The sequence below is a fragment of the Pongo pygmaeus genome, chromosome 4 (assembly GCF_028885625.2).
Source record: "Pongo pygmaeus isolate AG05252 chromosome 4, NHGRI_mPonPyg2-v2.0_pri, whole genome shotgun sequence".
Lineage (NCBI taxonomy): Eukaryota > Metazoa > Chordata > Mammalia > Primates > Hominidae > Pongo > Pongo pygmaeus.
The window spans coordinates 23,427,866-23,443,304 of NC_072377.2; positions in this window are offsets into that span (position 1 = coordinate 23,427,866).

The window sequence follows — 15,439 nt, forward strand, 5'->3', positions numbered from 1 at the left end:
ATTGCTCCTGTATAGGTTATCTGACAACCTCTGTTGGAGAGTCTTATCCAGTTGGGTGGCATGGGGAGCAGAACCCATTTAACAAAGCACTTTGTCCCTTGGTGGAGAGGGTGAGAGGGTGTGTTTCACTGGGGGGAAACCCACTTGTCTGTACTGCCTGGATTCCTCAGAACTACCAGGAGGAGAGGCTAAGTCTGCTGGTCCACAGAGACTGTGGCCACTCCTCTCCACAGGGGTTCAGATCAAGAGAGATCTGAATTCTGTCACTGAGCCTTTGGCTAGAGTTACTGGAGATCCTGCAGGGATGCCCCACCCACTGAGGAAGTATGGGTCAGGGTTAGGTCAAAAGAGGATCTCTGGCCTCAGAATGCTATAGCTAGTGTGTTGGGCTGTGGGGACAAGCCTTGGGACTGAGATGTCCAGCCTCCTTGGCTCCAGCAGGGGAAAAGTGCAGCCTGGAGCTACAGAAATGAGTGCCGTCCTTCCCCCGCCCAGGGAGCTTAGTGTGTTAGGCAGTTGGGAGTCCCAGTGCTGGCTGCTGCCCGTCCCACAAGGAGCCCGAAGGGCTTAGACAGCAGGCAGCCTCAGCCGGTGCTGGTCGCCCCTACCCCCGGGAATTTGGTAGGCTTAAGCAGATTCCCGCTGAGAGAGGCTGTAAGATTCCATGCTTTCTGGAGCTGGCACGCTAGGCCCTGATGACTTGGGTTCGCTAGTGGGATCTTCTGATCTGTGGGTTGCACATTCCATGGAAAAAAAGCACAGTTTCCCCAGCTGGGTAGCAGCTCAGTCGCCGCCTCCCTTGGCTCGGGGAGGGGGTTCCCCTTCCCCTGGTGGCTCTCAGGTGGCCCGATGCACCACACTGCCCTTCCTTCTCTCCGTGGGACACGCCACCAGTCGATTTTGAGGAGAGCACCTGGATACCATGGTTGCCAGTGAAGGATTCTCACCCTTACTATATTTTTTCAATGGGAGCCTCGAAGGCTGCTCCTTCTAGCCAGCCGTCTTGGCCCCGCCCCGCTTCTATTTTCTATTTCAAACCCTGCCCCCTCACCCCATCATCCAATTTTTAACCTTGTTTAGGGATCTTCACCTCTAAAAATTAATCAGTTACTCTCTCTAGTCCACTATGTATTAATTGGCTTCTTCTCTGTAATAAACATACTCTATTCTGTCTCTTTTTCTTTTGCCTTTTTTTTTTTGAGACAAAGTCTCTCTCTGTCCCCCAGGCTGGAGTGCATTGGCATGATCTCAGCTTACCTTTGCCTCCTGGACTCAAGTGATTCTCCTGCCTCAGCCTCAGGAGTAGCTGGGATTACAGGTGCCCACTGCCGCACCCAGCTTATTTTTGTATTTTTAGTAGAGACGGGGTTTCGCCATGTTGGCCAGGCTCCTCTCAAACTCTTGTCCTCAACTGATCCGCCCATCTCGGTCTCAAAGTGCTGGGATTACGGGCGTGTGCCACCGGGCCCAGTCTTCTCTCTCCTTTCAAAAGTTTAAACTTTTTCTGATTGGGCGCAGTGGCTCACGCCTGTAATCCCAGCACTTTGGGAGGCCAAGGCGGGTGGGTGGATCACCTGAGGTCGGGAGTTCCAGTCAGGCAACATGGTGAAAACTTGTCTCTACTAAAAATATAAAAATTAACTGAGTGTGGTGGTGCGCACCTGTAATTCCAGCTGCTGCGGAATTACACTTGACCCCCAGGAGGCAGTTTAAACTTTCTACCATCCTGTTTTCCTCACCATATAAAGCTCCTTGTATCTCCTACCAAGTATCTTGGACATTTTCTATATTTCATGACTCCTGTCTTCTCCTTTGTATGCCTCAAGCCACAGCACTTTCAGCTGACACTCTTCAGATTACAGAAGTATGTTACAAGAAGATCTCAAATACAGTCAAGATAAACTCCGTGGAGGCATTTTAATAGACTGTCTGGTGGGTGTTGACCATGCTTTTTTAGCTCATCTGTCACCATCGTCTGACGGTTTCTTGTCACTGTCTTTGACTTCACACACTATTTTGGCTTTACTCTATCTAATGCAATACATAATTTACTATGAAAGAAGTTTTGTTGCAATCCTGATCAAATTTTCTCTGTAGTCCAACAATTACCTAATTTATTGAAAGCAAAATGAACAACCACAATTTTGAGGCAATGTGATGAAATTGTATGCCTTTGTTGTTTTGGGTGTAAAGAAAGAAGAAAAAATAAAAACAATTTTTTTTTCCACCACTAGACAATTGTTGGGTCCTAATCCAGAAATTTTAATGTTTCTACTAATATTTTGGGGCAAGTTCTTAAGAATCAGTAATTAGAGTCTCTGCCATTTCTAGTCAGCATGCATGTGGGTGCAAGTTTAGGACTTTCTCAGAGTAGTCTTTGGCTTGTCATCCCCATGAGTACACTGATGGAATCAAAGAAACTTTTCAATTTTTGAGTTTCTTTTAAACACTTGAAAGACCATAGATGTTTCTTACTATGGTGACATGTTTTTCTGTCAAGAATAAGGAAAAAAAGAAAAAAAGGAATTGGATTAAAAATAATAAAGAAAATCTTCACAGATAGAACACCTTTGATGCTAGAAGCTCCAAACATGACTTATTCATCCTACATCTAAGAGATCATCAACAATCCCCAAAGAAGTTTCATCTTCTGTTATGAAAATCATCGTCTATAACAGAAAAATAACTTTTTCAAACAGGTTTTTAGATAGTGGATTTGTATTCATGCTCTCTACAATGGGTATGTGATTTTGAAGATGATGAGTCTCCCAGTGTTTGATTGAACTAGCGGTAGAATTATTAACTATTTATTCTTTAAGTAAAGTTGTTTTTGAGTGAGAGAAATTTATAATTCAAATTCAGTCTAATTAAACAAAACAGATGTTTATTTATTGCTTGACTGACTTTGTAGGTAGTAGATGTATTTTGGCCAAGTGTATAAGGTAATTTTTTGTTTAATTGAAGACCCTGAACTCACTAATATGGAATGTTGTTTAAAAATAAAAGTTTGCAACTAGTTACCAAACTGCAATAAAAGAAGATACATGAATGAATATGTGAATCTTTCGGTGCTAGGAGAAGCATCCCTGCATCTTTGAGTTGACAACAGTAAAGCTTTGTCTGTTTTCCACAAAAATAAATCTCTAATCACCTGAATAAAAGCGGAGAAACTCTTTGCACAGTTATTTCTTAGAAAAAATTAACAATACAAAAGCATATTCTTAACGTTTTCCATGGTGACGCAAATAGTATAGAAGCTGCAGCCCATCCTAAACATAGCCCGAATGAATTGAGGACAAAGAAGGAGATGCAACCTGAATTCAATTTAAAATGTCTTAGAGAATTCTGACATTCCTGAATTACAATCTAGACCACTAGATCACAGAGGGGTCACTTGCATTTTTCATATTTTTAGTGCCATCAAAACTTAAAATATAAATTGGTTGATTTGAAAAATGCTACACATATTGCCGCATCAATGACCTCTCAGTAATATCAACTTCAAAATAAGGTTAAATAACAGTAACTTTCACGTCACTTTTGAATCTGAGCAGAATTACATTTATTTTTATGTGTACTATTTAGATTTATTTCTATATCTTATTAATTGGCTTTTATTAGAAACAAAAATATACATGTATATGGGTGTGTGTATATATACTTATATTATCATATCATTTATATTATTTCTGCATGTTATAAAACATATATTTTATACACAAATATATTTTATACACAATAGATTTTATAACATGTAGACATAATTTAAGTGAATTTCTAATTTACTATGTATATTTGGGTCTTAGCGTAGTCATTTGCTTGTCGTTTCTAATTTACTATGTTTGCTTATGTCTTTTGTCTGCTATAACAAAATGTCTTTTGTCTGCTATACCATAGACTGGGTGGCTTAAAAAATGAATATCTATTTCTCACATTTCTGGAGGCTGGAGGGTACAGATTAGTGTAACAACATGGTTGGATTCTGGAGAGGGCCCTTCTCCTGGTTTCCCCGTGTGGCAGAGAGAAAGACAGAGAGAAAAAAGTTTTTCTCATCTGTCTTCCTCTAAGGGCACGAATCCCAGCCTGAGAGCCCTGCCCTTCTGACCCAATTACCTCTCAAAGTCTCCACCTTCTAATTCCATCTGGTTGGGGGTTAGGATTTCAACAGATGAATCTTGGGGAACACAAAGATTTGGTTCATAGCAATATAGTCATGTTCATTTTCTGTGTAGGGGCATTTTAACCACCCTTTCATTTTAAAGCAATCATTGATTTAGCTATGTATAAATCCTGCTATTCTAAATGTTGGAATTCTCCAAAGTTCTGTCCTCATATTTCTTATTTCCTCATTTCTTATATTCCTTACATCAAGTCCCTTGGCTTCCATTACAAATCTGATTCCAGTCATTAGTTTCAAGAAGCCTTCTGAGAACACGCCTCATCTTGACTGTGTGTTCTTCTTATGTGCTTCCATCATATCCGTGTTCTCTAGCACACTTACCACACCACATTCTAACTGCCTTTTTATTTGCCTGCATTATATACCAGACTTTATGGCCTGTGAAGTGAGGGGCCATCTCTCTAATGTGCACATATTAAAGATAGCACATAACACAGCATGTGGCAGGCAGTAGCTGGTCAATAAATGTCTGCGGATGATTGCATTTGAGTCGAAGTCTCCCGGTATTTTCTAGTGTTACAAATAATTTTTATTCTTTGAATTCTGCCTCTCTACTGAAAACTTAAACCACCAATGATGATAATATGACTTAAGTGTTTGTTCCAGAAAATTATTGTGCAGAAAGATAAGACTATAAAGCAAAAAATAACTACTCTTTCCTCCAGAAAAATTACTACACTTCTCTGGGAAAAATACTTGCTTATTAGGTAACTGTTTGCCTAGAAGGACTTGTTTCAGGCCCTGGCCTCACTTTGTCTACTGATCATAAACTACTGTTCTGTAAACTTTGCCCTATTCCAGCTATTTCCTCTCTCTGAAAAATACACTTTAGACCAGGGGTCCCCAAACCCTGCTACAGCTGGTGGTAAGCAGAGGGTGAGTGAAGCTTCATCTGTAACAGCCGCTCCCCATCACTCACATTACCACCTGAACTCTGCCTCCCGTCAGATCAGCAGTGGCATTAGATTTTCGTAGGAATGCAAACCCTAGTGTGACTCCACATGCAAGGGATCTATGTTACTCACTCCTTATAATAATCTAATGTCCGATGATCTGTCACTGCCTCTCATCATCCCCACATGGGACCATCTAGTTGGAAAACAAGCTCGGGGCTCCCACTGATTCTGCATTATGGTGAGTTGTAGAATTATTTCATTATATATTAGAATGTAATAGTAATACAAATAAAATGCACATTAACTGTAATGCACTTGAATCATTCTGAAACCATCCCTTACCCTGGTTTGTGAAAAATTGTCTTCCACGAAACCAGTCCCTGGTGACAAAAAGTTGGGGGCTGCTGCTTTAGACCATTGAAGTCCATACTTCAAAACCTGATAATTAACTATCTTCCTTCTTTTGAACAATTGTCAAAATGATATTTTCTCTTATGAGTTAAGTTAAATTAACTCAGCTTTTCATTGACCAATACATTGTTCTAGTTGTATTTACGGAATTCAAGCAGTTAACACTACCAATAATTTAAAATTCCTGTGAGAAGGAACCTTGTCTTACATTTTCTTTTATTCCACTCTTTGGCATGTGCATCTGTGATATACTGCAAATGACCATAGACAAAGTAACTATTTGCCTGAATTTTCCAAATGTTTCTAGCACAAAGTAGATAATGCACGAATTATTTAAACAGCTAATACTGTGTTTTAAAACCGTTACAATATTGTGCATTTCTCAGAGATCAGTTTCTACCCCCACAAAGGTGTGTTCTTGAATGTAATTTGTGTTCCTGAATTTCCTTTAAATGTCATGGTTTGTTCTTTTCTCTCTATGTGGGAACATAAATAAACCAATATCAGATTTGGGTTTGGTTAATTTTACTGGGGGAGGTGGGAGATCCCTAAATCTCAAACAGAAGGTATGAGCATATTTTTAGGATTTGAACACAGCAACGGCATTGTAAAATGTGCTTTGTTGGTGCTCCAGTTCAACATAATTATATGTTATATGTACTATGTTTAAATTGGCAGATGTGAATAACTCTAGTTAAATTTTGCATTTAAAAAGTAAATTTTTTATTTTAAAAAGAATTTTTTGATAGCTAGTTAATCTTTTTTTTAACTTAGAACTTTTGAAATGTAAAATTGTAGCAAGGAATTTAATAAAAGAAGATGCTAGCTTTTCATTACAATATTTCCTTCATTTCATCTTTTGGAAAAAATTGAAAAGACAGAGTTTTTGTTTTTGTCGTGATTTTTTGAGGAGGGTAGATAATAACTCACTGCAAAGGTTTATCACAGCAAAGGATACAAAGCAAAAGCATCAGAAAAATGATGAGTCCAAAAGGAATTCAGAGAGGTCTAGCATAGCCTTCCAGGAGCTCCCTGGTCTGAAGCCACACAAGTGTGCTCATTTTCTAGCAGTGAACACAGAGACACGAGAAATGTCTCTGCCCAGGAAAACCCCAGTGAGTTTCAGGACCTAAGACTTTCATGGAAGGCTGGTCCCAGTTTTAATTTTTAAGTCTAATTTTTACACAAAAATTCTATTTTGTGCACAAATCTCAGTAAGAAAAAAAATGAGTCAATAACAAATTCAATTGCCTGTTTTTAAAATCTCATAGATGATTTATTTTAAAAGTACCACTTTAAAACATTATATTCATTCATATCAATGATCTAATTACAGAACTCCAGCCTTAGGTATTTTATCCCTTTGTTGCCAAAACAAGAACAAACTTTACCGTGACAGAAACCCTTGTTGACTTTTTGAAGATGCAAGTAATTATACAAATTACCTTCTTATGGAAGTTTCTGGAAGGAAAGATGATTTCTTGAAAGGAAAGCAAAAGAAAAATAAGAGTCAGTGAAGATGGACTGAACCCATGATGAAGATATGGTGGAGTAATAATTTCACTTCAATAGAACCACAGGACTTGGAACTCGAAGGCTAATATTAATACATGTAACTCCTCCAAAACAGCCAAGCCAGAGAAGACTCTAGATAAAAAGCCTCTTCTGTTGCACTCTTCATGCTTTCCCCCATAGCTACTAGTCCCGACTTCCTTGAACCCTCTGACCCTTTCTAGATAGAGTCTAATTTTGACTTTCGTAAGTAACATCTAACTTTCATGATTAAGATCTAGAGCCCACACATTTTATGAGTTTCAAACTTGGCTAACAGTTTCTGATTCCATTAAGAAACATTTTGTAGTTCATGATGAAAAACAAAACATAACATTTTTGAAAATATATGTCATTTGTGACCCTGCAACTCCATAATGAAAGATAAAAATTAGCAGACATAAGGACTTTTAATAACTTTAAAGTATTTTTTTTTGTTTTAGACACTGAACTGCAATAATATCTTGCTACTAAATGGTAGGATGTGCTAGAGTCTTCAATATAAGGCGGATAAAATGTGGGCTTTTTCCAAAAGCCCAAAAGTAATCTAAATCCTAAAATCAAAAAACTAAAACTAATCCATTTACTTCTTTTTTATTGATTTTTATATTTATTATTGTTTTTGAGACAGGATCTCACTCTGTCACAGAGGCTGGAGTTCAGTGGCACAATCATAATTCACCACAGCCTCGACCTTCCAGGCTCAGGTGATCCTCCCACCTCAGCCTCCCGAGTAGCTGGGACTGCAGGCACCTGCCACCACATCTGGCTAATTTTTGTATTTTTTGTAAAGATGGGATTTTGCCATTTCACTGAGGCTGGTCTGGAACTCCAGGGCTCAATTGATCCACCTGCTTCAGCCTCCCAAAGTGTTAGGATTACAGGCCTCCATTCACCCTTAAAAAGTAAATGATAATTGTGCTATAAAACTCAGAAACATAGTATTTCAGATGTGATTTATTTTCTAGGATATTTTTGTTGTGGCTATTATCATTTTTTTTTTAGATTAAGAAAAATAATGCATTAAGACCAAGATTTTCAGGGAGATGGCAGGAACTGTAAGGGATGAGATTATATTAGTATAATGTCTGGAAACACAGTCTGAATCTAAGAAATCAGGTGAAAGAGATGAAAACTCCATGTAAGAAGAGTAAAATACATAGGAGTATATAATCCAGGCAACACTAACTCTGGAAACCCTGCGTATCATCTGTATGAGAGGAGGTCAGGATCTGAGAAGCCTGAAGTCTCTGGAGCAGAAATTCCCTTAAAATACACTAATTTCCACTGCTTCCCTCCTCCCTCTTAGAGTCACACTAGAAGTGTGGGTTGAACACTAGAGTGTTTGAGTAAAGAAGCAGACACTAAAGCAGTTATAAAACAAAACATTTGCAAAATGCGTTTGTTTGACCTCATTCTGAATCAAAATTTACTCATGTTTCAGAACCATGCCCAAAAGTAATCTAAAACCTCAAATTAGTATACTTTAATAAAGTAATTTTTAAAAGGAAAACCAACAGTAAATTGGGTAACTACATTTATTAAATGAAGTAAAAATAATTATTTAAATTTTATGAAGTAGCTTTTACAAGGTTCATGATAGGAATTCTTTATTCATATTTTCTATTTAAATAAATATCTGTCCCAGAAAGGCAAGCAAGTGGAGGAAAATGATAATTAGATGCTATTTTTCTATTCAGGGAGAGACCTTTATTAATCATGTAGCCATTTACATTGATTTAGAAATATTTGTAGAGAGGTACAGAGTTCTATTGCAGAATTTTATTTTCTTAACATTACAAGTATCATCCATATTTGAGAACGTTGTAAATAATCAGATATGCTTTTTAGTTAAAAGTATGTTTGCATATTTATAGAAAGATAATATTCTTATATTTGAAAGTTTTAGGCCCTAACTCAGAAGTACACATATACAATATAGGCTTCTGTTAGGATTTCATAATTCTGATTTCATAGAAATAATTTCACATTGAATAATAAAAAGACAGTGAAGGACAGAAGAGGCTGGGGTGTTGGGGGGAATAAATAATTTTAGGATTAGAAATTTCATAAGCTCCAAATGTATATATTGGCAGTTAATAAGCATTTCTATATTACTTTTAGATTGACAGAAAAGTTGCAGTAATATTAAAGAAAGTTCCTGTGTAGAAAGCAATATAGTTTGGCTGTGTCCTCAACCAAATTTCACCTCGAATTGTAATGATCCCCACGTGTCATGGGAGGAACCCGGTGGGAGGTAATTGAATCATGGGAGTGGTTACCTCTGTGCTGTTCTCGTGATAGTGAGTGAGTTCTCAAGAGATCTGATGGTTTTATAAGGGGCTTCCCCCTTCACCTGGCTCTTATTCTCTCCCCTGCCACTGTGTGAAGAAGGATGTGTTTGCTTCCCCTTCTGCCATGATTGTAAGTTTCCCGGGGCCTTCCCAGGCATGAGAAACTGTGAGTCAATTAAACCTCTTTTTGTTATAAATTACCAAGTCTCGGGTATGTCTTTATTAGCAGCATGAGAACAGACTTATACACCAAGTCCCCCAGTTTTTTTTTAATTGTTAACATGTTACATAACTTTAGTACAATTGTTATAATTAATGAACTAATATTGATTTAGTATTACTAAAGTCCATATGTTATTAGAACTTCCTTTGTTTTTACCTAATGTCCTTCTCTTATTCTAAGATCCCTTCTCAAGTTATGACATCACATTTAGTCATGTCTCCATCCCTCCAAAATATATTTTCATAATTTTCAAATATAGAATATAACCAAATGCATTGCACACTGGGATTGCTAGAATATGGAGACAAAGAAATTATGTTGCACAGGTGGAGAACAGATTATCAAAGTGCTAATATATCCGGCCACATAAATCATGTATGACCTATAAGTTCAAGATTGCATTGGAAATTTTATATATTGAATAATATTGAGACTCAAACTGAAAGGAATATAATATACCTTCAAAAAGTCCAAAGGTAATATATTTCTAAATTTGGATAAAGTAGTTGCTACAGACATATAATAATTTTTTTCAATTTTGTCAGAGAAAATAAGGTAAAAAAATCCTATGTTTTATCTTGAACTATGAGAAACACAAAGATTTTCTCTCATTTAGAAGAGAAGTATTTTCAAATGGAATTTTAAAATATTGTGGTGATATTTGATTCCAGATGATAGAACATATGAATTATCCTTAAATTTTCTCCTCAGTGGAAATATAGTAAGAACTAAATAATGCATATCTCTTATATTTAAATTACAATGTAGATTTTGCTGTGGGGCTATTAAATTCTTTATCTCAGTTGCTAGTTCAGGACATAATTAGGAACATTTCAGTATCTAATAATGGCAACATTTATCAGGTACTTACTATATGCCAAACTGTTCTTTAGAGTTGACATGTTTTAACTCATTTTTTCCTTATAACAGCCCTCTGAGAAAAATACAATTATCTGCATTCTAGAGATGAGACAACTGATAAATAGAGAATAGTAAATTGCATAAGGCATTTTGACTCTAGGTACCTTGATCATAATCACTACCTTCTATTGCCTCATATGTGGGGAAAACCAAAATACCATATTACTGACATCTCTGTCACATTTCTACATGGCTTCATTGAACTTAGGCATAAAAACTGCTTTCCCTTTGTCTGTGGGTCTTCATTTCTGCAGGCTCTCATGTCACATCAAACTTTGATTAAATCCATTTGTTATGCTTTTCTCTTGTTGACCTGTCTTTTGTTACAGGAGTGTCAGTCCTGACCCTTATGATGGGTGTGAAAAGGTATCACACCTTTGCACCTCTGCATAGTCTGTTATATGTACCTATGTGCCTTTGATGGCCCTTACAATGGTTGTGAAAAGGTATCACACCTTTGTACCCCTGAGCAGTGGATGTTTTATGTACCTGTGTGCACATAAACTCACGCTCCACTGTATGCTGCATAGATCCTGACAATACAGTATATTCTGTGACAGATTACAGTAGTGAAAAAGTTCCTGTGTGTCTGAAGACTATTACTTTGTTGAAAGTAAACTTTTCCATTTCAGTGGAGTTATTCATAACTGAGAATTACAAGACATTTTATCATCTCAAGCTCCCTTTACGGAACCCCCACAAGCTGCATTTTATCATTTCTTAGGTCTGAGGTAAGATAATCATATATTTGAGCAGGGGTTATGACATGACTCCACACATTCTCTATAGTATATAGGGAATATTTTCTTACCAGAAGAAAGTAAGCATTAGTGGGTTTTTAGAAAGTTCTTGTTAGCCAATATTAAATTCAGAAAATCTAATTGTATTAGTTCATTCTCTCATTGCTACAAAGAACTACCTGAGACTAGCAATTTATAAAGAAGAGAGGTTTAATTGACTCACAGTTCCTCAGGTTGTCCAGGAGGCATGACTGGGCAGGCCCCAGGAAACTTACAATCATGGTGGAAGGCGAAGGGGAAACAGGCATGTGTTACATGTTCAGAGCAGGAGAGAGAGCTAGGGGAGGTGCTACACACTTTTAAACAACAAGATCTCGTGAGAACTCACTCACTATCATGGGACCGGAAAGGGGAAATCTGTGCCCATCACCCAATCACCTCCCACCAGGCCCTTCCTACAACATTGGAGATTACAATTCAACATCAGATTTGGATGGAGACACAAATCCAAACCGTATCACTAATGTTCCAGAAATTACATTTCTTCTTCATTGCATCACTGATTCAAATGATCACAGGATGGCTATTCCTTCAAAATGATTTGTTGTAAATATCTAACCAACACGAGAATCTTTTCTTTGCTGGTCACCCTACTAATTGCTGGTGATGCAAGGGTGAAAAGTCATGCATTCAAGAAGTTCACAATCCTGTGGGGAAAATTGATACATTAGTGTTATTAATATGCATGAGTCGTAAAGTGTGACAATCATATGACCCCATATCAGTTTAAATGAATTACATCACAGTCTTGACCCTCTATGAGACCAGTGCTGCGTGATACACAAGACAAATATTCATTTAAAAACTTATCATTCACTAAAATACACAAAAAGAAACAGATAATATGAATTTTAAGAATATATTTTACATAATCCAATATGTCCAAAACACCATTTATTCAACATGCAACCATGATGAAAACATTTTGTTGATTTATTTTCTATTATTTGTTTACTAAGTTTCAAAATCTGCTGTCTCTTTTAGACTTACAGCACGTCTCTCTTCTGAGTAGTCACATTTCAAGTGTCCCATAACTGCCTGTCACTAGTGGCTAGGATATTGGATGGTGTGGGTCCACATCCATGCTACTCAGAGAATACTTCTTGGACCAGCAGCATTAGCTTCAGCTGTGAGCGTCTGAGGGATACAGAATCTCATCTCTGACCTCAAACCTACTGAATATTCAAAAGATTCTCAGGTGATTCACATGCTCATTAAAGGTGAGAAGTACTTCTCTAAAAGAAGTCACATAAAGAATGCCTCAGGATTTCTTATCAAGGAAGGTTGGCAAACACTGCTCTAGTCAGTTGGGCACACAAAGCCTTACTTTGTAATTCAAGGAAATGGATTCAAACAATGAATCCTAAGGAAGGAAGCCAGTTCAAGAAAATAGTCTCAAAGATGTTTACAGGGATCTTCAAAACAGAAATCTTTGAAAATTTTGTGAAGCTGCCTTGACATGTATTCCATAATGAGTTATTCTGGGTGTATTTGTGTGTGTGTGTGTGTTTGTGTTTACACATGTGTGTTCATTTTGTACTATTTTTATCAAAAAATTTAGACTGATTTCTTTGATAATTATGTATCTTTTGTTTGGACAAGCATGTTTATAAAACTGATTATGCAAGAGATAAATAAACTCACTGTGCTGATTTAACTGTTATCCACATACTAGATTCAGCAAATAATTCATAACTTCAATGACAGTTCAGAGAACAGCTGGAACTTGAGCAATCAATTATAAATGCATCTCCCCCAGGCACCTAAAGAGAATGGGAGTTTATTCCATAGTGTTAAGGATTTTTATTCCCTCAGCTACTATGCCATGTCAAATCTCATCTTTGAAATGGTGACCAAATTCTCAGAGTTACGACATGTTGCATGCATGCATAATCAGGCAGTTAAACTTTTATCTGGGTGATTCTCTTGTGGCTACTTATCTAGTTGAAATAAGTCCAAATATATTCTAATAAAAAAGGAAATACACGTTCAAGAGACAAAAAGAGTTTATTACTGTGTCTTCTTTTCTAATATTTGCTAAATGAGTGATTAAATAAAATACTGCCTAAAAACATGAGTTTTTAAGTCAGACAGGTCTAGGTTCAATTTCTGGCCCTTTCACTCATTGTCTGAATACACTTGAACACATGAAATAGCATCTCTGAGTCTTTTTATTTTTCTTTTTTGCTTGTAGCTGCTGGGTGAGGTGTCAGAGTCCCGGCATCAGAAAGTGGTCAACTCATGAGTTGGTAAGAAGAATTTACCAACAGCATAGGTTTGAAAAAAGAAAGTTTCCTTAGAAAGAAAGAATGCTGCAGAAGAGTGCAGCAGGGAGCCTCAGCAAGACAGGACTGAGAGCAGCAGGGTGGATTTTTTCCTTAGAGGTATTTATGGACGTTAAAGCAGGAGCTTAAGGGTAATTTGGACCATAGTTGCCATTTAGGTCATGATAAATGATTACATTTGTAGAAAATTTGGTGCCTTAATGTCAGCAAGGGTTACACAATGAGTTTTGATATGTATGCATTCTGGAGATGTATAGAAATTCTACTTATAAATTCTGGGGAAAGAAGCCTAGTACCTGAAGCCTGCTTTAGATAATAGGGAAGTCTAATTACTTCTGAATTCCTCACATGAGGAGTTTTACCTCTGGATGATCTGCTTGATGGCTACCAGATGATCTTTGCTCTCTTCAACAGCTAAGGTAAAAATGATCAGTTTTACTGGTTTATTTAAGAATTAAAGAAAATAAAAATTTTCCGTGTAATTAATGCTCATTTAATAGTTTCTGAAACACTTGAGGTTTCACCATATCACATTGTAGGAAAGACTCCTTTTTATTATCCTTTACTCTTACAAAAAAAAAAAGAAAAGAAAAAAAAAGCAAGCTCTGGTCTCAAAGACTCCAGGTGTTACTTTCTCTTTGAAACTCAATTCTAAACTATATAATTCTGTAGCCCTTGCATCGTCGTCATCATCATCATCATCATCATCCTCCTTGTTCACATTTACTGGGGCACGCTGTTAAAAGATTTGCATACATTTTCGTGTTTTTTCTTTTTTTTTTTTTTTGAGATGAAGTTTTGCTCTTGTTGCCCAGGCTGGAGTGCAATGGCATGATCTCAGCTCACCACAACCTCTGCCTCCCAGGTTCAAGCAATTCTCCTGCCTCAGCTTCCTGAGTAGCTGGGATTACAGGCACGTGCCATCACGCCTGGCTAATTTTGTATTATTTTCTTATATCTCACAAGAATTTCATGAAGTAGCTACTGGTAATGTCTTGAAAGAGGAGCTTTATAAAGGTTAAGTAACTTCTTTAAATTCACACTGTGTGAAGGCAGGGATAAATCCTGGACTGGTTAGCAGAGACAACTCACTAAATTAAAAACATGAAATAATTAGAAAGTTGAATACTTGTGTCATGTCAACACTTTCCTAGGAAATATAAGACTGTAAAGCATGACTATTTGCTTCAGAAAATTCCAGCAAACCAATTTATGTAAAATAACAATCTGTTCACCTGAAGTGATAGCTTATACATCAATATTATAGGCTAAATTTTTCCCCTCTCCAAAATTCATATTGATGTGCTAACATATAGTACCTTAGAATGTGACTCTATTTGGAAATAGAATATTTAAAGAGTCATTAAGGATAAGAAAGGCCATGAGGATGAGTCCTAATCTGATACACGTGGTATCCCGATAAGAAGAAAGATTAGGATATCCTGATATGAAGAAAGATTAGGACACAGATATAGAGAGTGAAATACTATGTGAAGGCACAGGAAGAAGATGGCTATCAATAAGCCAAGGAGAGAGACCTAAGAAGAAATCAACCTTGCTGACACCTTCATCTCAGACTTATAGACTCCAGAATTATACGAAATTAAATTTCTGTTAAAGTCACCTACTCTATGGTACTTTGTTAAGACAATCCAAACTAGTACAGATGCTCCTCTAATTGAGAATGAGCTTATGTCCTGATAAACATTATAAATAAGAAATATCAGCAGTTGAAAATGTATTTATTAAGCCCAAAAACCCATTGTAAAAATAAAAATTCATAATTTGAACCATCGTTAAGTCCAGATGCTCCTAAATTTATGATGGGGTTACATCCCAATAAACCCATGGTATTGTTGAAAACTTATCAGTGAAACC